Genomic DNA, 9,338 nt, shown 5'->3' on the forward strand with positions numbered 1-9,338 from the left:
GAGAGTAGAGAGAGAGATGAGAGGGGAGAGAGAGAGAGGGGAGAGAGAGGTTGAGAGAGAGAGAGAGAGAGAGAGAGAGAGAGAGAGAGAGAGAGAGAGAGAGAGAGAGAGAGAGAGAGAGAGAGAGAGAGAGAGACAGACAGACAGAGACAGAGAGAGACAGAGAGGGAGAGAGAGAGACAGAGACAGAGGGAGAGAGAGAGAGTGAGAAAGTCCTGAATAATTTTACATGTTATATACCTTCAGTGTTACTATTGTGTGTAGATTGATCTTTATCTCCTTGTTCATCACGATCGTTTCTTTAAAATTTGATATATCATATTGCTTTCCTCGCCCTGTTACCAATATCATAAGTCGTTTTGTATGTTGCAAATGCATAATGAATCACTTTAATGTTGAGGATGGTTTCAAGAGCCTCTCCCTCTTTTGTCATATTTGTTCGTGTTATGCTCTTCTCTGACAGCTGCGATAATGACCAAAATAATGATAATAATAACAAATGAATATATATATATATATTTCTTATGACCTAACAGTATATTTTATTCCTTCAGCTCAATGTTTTTTTCTACGATCCTCTGTCAAATTTTGTGCTTTCATCCCGTGTTTGAACGAGCTCTGATACCTTCAATTTAGAGTAATTAATTCGATCAGCAACATAGCATATTGACGCCATCCATTCTAAATTTCAGTGTTGCCACGGTCGGTGTAACTAAGACCATATGTATGTATATATGTACATATACATCTATAGATAGGTATATATATATACAGAGAGAGAGAGAGATAGATAGATAGATAGAGAGATAGACAGATAGATAGATAGATAGACAGATCGATATGCATGTATGAGCACATATACAGTGTGTGTGTGTGAATGCACACACACACACACACACACACACACACACACACACACACACACACACACACACACACACACACACACACACACACACACACATTCACTCGGGATGCCAGACAAGCTCTTTATGTATTTGTAAAAATGTTTTTTATTATTATTGTTATTTGCAAATTCATCTGTATTACGATAACTCAAGGTAAACTCCAGAATGATGAAACACTGAAACTGACATATTTACCGCACGAAAGTATATATGATATTGATATTAGACGAGGAACTAACAGCAGCTACGTAGCGGAAAAAAGATCTTCCTGTTTTGGATTTGTAAAAAGTGACTGCACACAAGCCACTCCTTCAATAAAACAAAACACGATCAAATCCGGCCGCCTTTTGGTTCGTACGATAATAAATGTCTAAATAAAGTCTGAAGGTCAGAAACCATTATACATAATTCAGTTTCTCGCACCAATGCAATTCATTATTCAACCTGCGATGCACTTACCAGAGGCTGAGACATGGCTGAGGAGTCGCTGTTTGGGTCTGAATGATGGAGGTATAAGTCGGTCCAAGCCAAAAGGTCTTTCAATTTATAGCCGATGATTGCACTGCTTGCTAGGACTTTCAAGTTACTTGTTTGTTTTTTTCTTGAAATCCACAGACCTACCAAGTCGGTGTGTTGAACTTAAAAATGTTACTGTCTCTTGTTCACCATCTTTATTATTGCTGCTTTGTTGTTGATGTTAATCTTATTGTATTACTGATGTTATTATTATCATGCTCTTATCATTATCGTTGTTTTTTGTACTATCATTGCTACTATCAACAATATCGATATTATTCTATAATCATTGTTATTATCATCATCGTCAACGACAACACATGATTATCATTACTTCCATTTTTATTCTCATTATCAATGAGATCATCATTGTTGCTTCTATTGTCCAAATTGCAAAGGTCTGAAAACGCAAACCGCCATGGACAACCCACCCACAAGCTTCAGTAGGGAGAGCAAGGCGCACACACACACACACACACACACACACAAAAAAAAAAAAAAAAAAAAAAAAAAAAACGCTACTTCTTTATAATTGTTATCAGTATGCATAGGTATAATGTAAAGCGAACCGAGCCAGAACCTTTAATCTAATTCAGAACAACACAGCCATTCGCACAGTAAACGTGGTAAAGGCGTGGATTGTTCTCCGCAACATCCACCTAAATCACTAGATTTAAATCCCATCGAATACGTTTGGGCAGCTATGGGCAGGCACATGCCCAGGAGAGTCCATTCGATTTAGTGTCATCCAAAATGCATTGCATGCTGCGCAGCAACGAAGCGCAAAAGATATCGACGGAACTATAGGGGAAGTAAATACATATTTTTGAAATTATAAGCTTGTATTATTTCCTTTTAATCAACACAATCTAATATAAAGAACAAATATACAATATCATATTATAAACAATGTGACTTAAAATTAAATTCGACTTGCCTCCCATTTCCCAAGGGATTAGCATGAAATCATAGAGAATGGAGACTGGAGGAAAAATTTAACCTTTTGATACTGCTCTTATTTTTGCTCAAATCCAAAATAGGACATATATATTCGTAGATATTTATAGGAATAAACTGTTAGATAACCTTTCTACAAGACTGTTCTCTTGTATTTCAACTTATATCCATCTCTTCCTAAGCTCTAAACGGGAAAAATAAACGAAAATGTATCCTTTGTCAGAGACATCTCTTTCTTCTTAATTGCGTTGCGCCCTATTTTTCCCGTGTTTTTTTTTTATTGGGGGGGGGGAGGCTGCGCATGTGTTGCCACTCGATATTATTCTGTTACTTTTTCCGCATATAGATAATCAAACTTACGTTTTACTAATTTTTAGTGTCTAGCACATACATAATAATGTTACTGTATCCGACATTCGTAGGATTACGGTGTTACTGGCTTGGGAAAATCAAGTGAAACAAAAAAAAAAAATAATAATAATAATAATAAAGTAAAAACCGTATGTCCTCTTCACAAAAAGAGTCCAAAATTGCCTATTAAGGTTTTAAAAGATGTGAAAATTCTGCAGTATTGTTTGTCATTCCACGGGTTTAAGGGTAATTAACTAAAAGGTTGTCAAGTGTTACAAAGAAAATATGAAAATGCTAAACTAAACTGCAGTATCAGTAATATCTTCAGAATGGGAGAAGTATTAAGTTGTTGGCTGAATACATATCATATTATTACATTCTAAATTACCTTATCTATAATGTCCATATAAATACAGTACAGCAATAGAAACAGATAATTCTCAATAGCGGCTTATTTTTGGTCATAGATTAAAGGCCCTTTTTGTAGCATTTCCAAAACCCCTAACACTTTCCATTTTTGCCCTTTATGCAAATATTACTGGAATCTGTTGAAATACCTTTTCGGTTTGTATAGATTGTGTCTCTACATTGATACAAAGTGTTACACTCCCCCCAGCCAACTAGAATGCGATATTTTTCAGATATATTTTATGTAGTCTTAAGTAGGTATTTATATTTTCATTAATTACGAATCGCATTGTATGTTCCTATATACATATTTCTATTATAAAGGTGCATTAATGTTTCAGTGCCTTTCTAGCAGGTACATGAAATACTTGTTCACTGATATGAGTAAAATTTGAAGGTAATGATGACGATCGCTGGAACGACATGGTAAGAATTTCCAACGTGTCCGAGTCATATGACATGATATTGACTTCGATAGGATAATTATCTTCAAAATTATTCTGTGCCTCTATTATATAACCTTAGAGGCTCAAATATATGAAATAAAAGGCTATGTTATGTATCTTCTTTGTTGATATAATGTAGTCAATAAGACATGTAAATGTTGTGATCATTGGTATTATCCAGCTGAATGATTCGGACACCGCACTCACTAACAGTGGATAAGACAACATGCAAACCTTGTGCAAATTCCACTTTTCACGCGAAGAACAATTAATAAAAAAGAAAAAAAAAAGACTGAATCTTTGAAATACATTTGAAAGTTTCCACAGCCTTACGAAGTAAAGAATCGTGTGTATAAACAATATAAGTTACAGTAGTCAGATACTTTTTCCATTTTATTTAAAGCTTCCACAATGCTTTGGTTTGTAATTAAAAATCCTATTAGCATATTAAATACTTTATTCGTTTTCTGTTAACATTTTTAGGTGAAATTAAGAAATATGTTTTTTTAAAAATGATGTCGTGTTTTGTAGCAACCATGATACACGAATCAAAAGGATAAGGGTTTCGGGATGCTAAAAAAAAAAAAGACCGTTAATGACTTGTATTGTTCGACTCTCCATATACCCCCTCTTAATTCCCTAATCCTTTGATTTACAATACAAAGTGTTTTGACTGCTGAAATGTCGCAACGACCATATTCTCTTGTACATTATAAAAAAAAAGTTCATTAATTCAACGTGTCCTTGCATACAAATTAAGTTTTAATTACAGATCGGTGGTCATGTGTCCTTGGGTTGCCAAACGCCGTCTGATATTCCTTTCTTTGTTGGTTGCATAGCTGCATGGATGTCCCTGCATATCATTATTGTGCAATGTATGAGTCACATTCATGCTCGTACTAAGATGCACCATCACGGCACCCAGTGTGGGGTTTGTATGCTTTCCTGATTTTCATAACAAGAGCGAGATGGCTCACGGTTATAGAATGCAAAGCAACACCCAAAACGCAAATAAATATAGATGAAAAGTGTGTGTGTGTGTGTTTGTGTTCGCGCGCGTAAACAATATATATATATATATATATATATATATATATATATATATATTATAATATATATATATATATATATATATATATAATATATATATATATATATATATATATATATATATATTATATATATTTTACACACACACACACACACACACACACACACACACACACACACACACACACACACACACACACACACACACACACACACACACACACACACACACACGCACACACACACACACACACACACACATATATACGTACACACAAGTATACGTATATGCATAGTACCATTAAAGTACTTTATATCGCCTTTCATTCAGTACATTAGTGCGAACATATATACATAGTAGATCATTGTTTCTACATATTGGACGCTGGATGAAGCTATCCCACACACAACAGACCTCCAACTTTTTAGAAAGGCAAGTATTGACTCTTCACCACGGCTTATAGGAGAGAGAGAGAGAGAGAGAGAGAGAGAGAGAGAGAGAGAGAGAGAGAGAGAGAGAGAGAAACCAAATCTTTGCTTAACCCTAGAAAAAAAGAAATGAAAAGATATTAAAGAAATCACGCCGATATCAAACCGGGAAATCTAAAAGTAATTAAGAATGTTAATGTTAATTATTTAATGTTAATTTCTTCGTAAAATCATGTCAGATCAGTATGGATAAGGATAATGAAATAAATTAGTGAATGAATAACTAAGAAAATCCTATACCCCTGCATAAACGTATCATCTAAAATAAAGTGATCACTTTTAAGATTTGAATAAGGCGTTGTGTGTGTGTGTGTGTGTGTGTGTGTGTGTGTGTGTGTGTGTGTGTGTGTGTGTGTGTGTGTGTGTGTGTGTGTGTGTGTGTGTGTGTGTGTGTGTGTGTGTGTGTGTATCTTAGTCGGTAGTCAACCTTCAAACTACACTAGGGAGTTTAAAAATTGTCTTTATTTTTTTCGAAAAATGTTAAAAATCATCATTACTCCTACACTTATGTTGTATTCATCATATTTTGCCTTAGTGAGACAATATACAAGCAGGTAAAGTATTTGGTACCCATGTTTATGTAGGCATGTCTATATAAGTTCAGCAAACATTACTCCCCCATGGGTTATGTACACCAAAAGTGAGCCTAAAACAGATATCCACAGTCAGAGCGCGAGTGAAGAATTGTCATTCATCACAGCTCGTTGGTGAATGAAAATACTGAGACGCATTCAACTTGTCTCACTACGCATGGTATTGGAATTATCACCAAAACATCCTCGGTTATAGCACAGCCTACGTTAGCACTCTAAGGTTACACTCTTGACTTTAATGCACAGGACATTGATCAACCCTTTTTAGAAGCAGAATAAACTGTTCTTGAATGATCCTTTGGGTTTATATACCATGAGGTATATAAATCATGAGGGAAAGGTAACCCTGCGCAAGGTACTACTCAGTGGATATTATGTAAGTAAGTTCAGTTGATGGTAGCGAGGGATAGTGTGGCAGGACCATCAGTGTTCAGTGCATTTCTGTCGTTGTGTATGCGAGTTTTTTTTATTGTTTGTGAGGTTTTAGATTTGCTGATTCTTCAATTTGCCATGGAAATCTGTTGCCGTAACGAATGGTGTGTAGAAAGAATGCTTAAGATCCAGTGTTGTAGTGCAAATGTGCTTGTGTTTGTGGTGTATAAGGAATTTGTTGTACGTGTTTTGTGTGTTCGTGTTTGCCAGTGTCTGTGATATTTTCTAGGACTTTGAGCAGCTCTCTCTCTCTCTCTCTCTCTCTCTCTCTCTCTCTCTCTCTCTCTCTCTCTCTCTCTCTCTCGCTCTCGCTCTCGCTCTCTCTCTCTCGTTCTCTCTCGTTCTCTCTCGTTCTCTCTCTCTCTCTCGCTCTCTCTCTCTCTAACTCTCTCTCTCTCTAACTCTCTCTTTCTCTTTCTCTTTCTTTCTCTCTCTCTCTCTCTCTCTCTCTCTCTCTCTCTCTCTCTCTATATATATATATATATATATATATATATATATATATATATATATATATATACATATATATATATATATATCATCACCAATGACGGTATGCTCATGTTTGAGCAGCCGTGGACCTCTCCACCATCCTTCGCCACTCAACTCGATTTTGCGCTTTTCTTTCCACTTGAACCATCGTCAGCCTGCAAATATCTTTGATGTTGTCTCTCAGTCTTGTCTTCGGTTTGCCTCTTCCTCTGTTTCCTATCACCATCCCTGTCAGCAAGTTTTTCTCAATACTTTTACTTCTCATCACATGACCAATAAACTTTAGATTCCTTTTGTTCAAGATGTCCAACAGCTGGTCTTTACAATTTATTTTTCTCAGCACTTCATCATTTGTTTTCTTTTCTGTCCAGTTAATACGTAGTACTCGTCTGTAACACCACACTTCAAAAATATTGACCTTTTTCTTGTCTATCTTCTTCAGCACCAATATGATGCAATTAGGAAACCTAATGAGTTCATTAACCTCAGCTTTGTCTGTAAGGTAATGCTTCGGTCTTTCCAGATGTTATTGAGAATAACTGTGGTGTTTTTGGCAATGGCATTTCTTCCTTTTATCTCCGGTGAATCATCATATGTATTAGTAAAAACAGCTCCAAGATCAGTGAACTCTTTCACATTTTCCACAACCACTCCATTGATTGTAACATGTTCATCATCGTTCATTGTCGGTTATCTTCGAATCTTCATAGTCTTAGTTTTCTTGGCATTAAGAAATAAACCAGCCTTTTTGCTTGCTTCTCTAACTTTATCTAGTAGTTGTTGTAGTTCAATGATACTGCTGGCAATTAAAACTATATCATTGGCATATCTTAGATTTGATATTTTGTATCCTCCAACATCTACAGTTCCTTCAAAATTCTCTAGAGCACCTCTTATAATTGCTTCAGAATATATATTAAAAAGGTGTGGAGACAGGATGCAACCTTGTCGTATTCATTGGTTGACTTCGAACTATTCTGTTAAATCATAAGTGGTTCTTACAGTTGCTTGTTGTTGGTCATACATGGCTTTTATTAGTTGGATGATGTGTTTTGGAAATTTCATATCGTTCATGTTATTCCAGAGGATATCGTGATCAGCAGTATCAAAAGCCCTCGAGTAATCGGTGAAACACAGGTATAGGTCTTTCTGATGTTCTCTATTTTTCTCTATGATCAATTTTAGATTTAGACTCTGGTTTCTGATAGCTTTTCCAGGGAGAAAACCTGCTTGTTCATCTGCTATTTCTTCTCTTAACTTTAACTTCATTCTTTCAGCAATAATTTTCAACAAAATTTTGCTGCTTCGACTTATTAATGCAATTGTCCTGTTATTGTTGCATTGGAGTGCGTCATCTTTTTTAGGTATGGGAGTAGAGACTGATTTTACCCAGTCTTCTGGCCATCTTTCATTCCAAATTTTCTTACAAAATTTGTAGAAGTATTCAACACTTTCGCCAGCATTCTTGATTAGTTCTGCTATTATTTCATCTATTCCCAGGTTCTTGTTATTCTTTAATTTTATTATGGCTTTTATAACTTCGTCTAGCAGTGGCAGTGGTTCATCTTCGCTGTCATTGAGTTTAATTAATGTTGTTAGATCTCTATTTTTTTTATATAAGTTGGAACAATATTGATTCCCTCTATCTTTGACTTCTTTTCCATCACATAAAACTAGTCCATCTTCAGTTTTGATAGTGTCCATTGTAGGTTTAAAATTTCATGTAATGTTTCGTACTCCTTGGTAGAGTTCTTTAGCCGTCTTATTGATAGAACAGTTTTCAATTATCTGTCAATATTCATTTAAATATTTTTCCTTATCTCGTCGCAATAATCTTTGAATTTTTGTATTTTGTATTTTGTAAATTACTTCTTCAACTGGATTATTGACACCCTTTGATTTTAGGCATCTTCTTGTTTCAATTTCACTTAGTGTTTCTTCAGATATCCAGGGGGAATTTGTCTTTTTCTTTTTGGCGATAGTTTCTTAAGCAGCGCTCAGCAGGAGTTCTTTTCCTTCCAACAACTCATTTGGTGTTTTATCATCTTTACATTGATTGAGCAATTCAAATTTGTTTGACACTGTAATTCTGTAATTGTTGTCAAGAGTTTTGTAGTCGAGCTTTAGAGGTGGTGTTGGACGCTCCATCTTTTTGAGTCTTATTTGAAAGTCGATAGTTAGTAGTTGGTGGTCACTGTTGCAGTCGGCATCAGGTCTTGTTTTGGCATTTTTTATACAACTTTTCCATTTCTGGTTCAACACAATGTAGTCAATTTGGTTGCGTGTTCTTTTGTCTGGTGAAAACCACGTGTACAAGTGTCTTGGGTGGTGTTGGAACAATGTGTTGGCTATAACTAGATTATTTGTACTACAGAATTCAATAAAATCTTCACCTCTTTCATTTATATCTCCAAGGCCCAATTTTCCACAGATGTCATTTTTTAGATCATTTTTGCCTACTTTGGCATTGAGGTTTCACATAATTATTTTTACATCTCTGTTAGGGATTGTGTCTAAAGTTTCTTGGAGAGTGTTATAAAAATTTTCCATTTCTTCATCACTTGCAATGTTGGTTGGTGCGTAGCATTGTATAATACTAATGTTATGAGGTTTTGCTTGTATTCTGACTTTTATAATGCGATAATTTATTGGGCTGTACCCAATTAGTGCATTTGCAGTTTTTTCGTGAGAATCAT

Source organism: Penaeus monodon, chromosome 6 (assembly GCF_015228065.2).
Source record: "Penaeus monodon isolate SGIC_2016 chromosome 6, NSTDA_Pmon_1, whole genome shotgun sequence".
NCBI lineage: Eukaryota > Metazoa > Arthropoda > Malacostraca > Decapoda > Penaeidae > Penaeus > Penaeus monodon.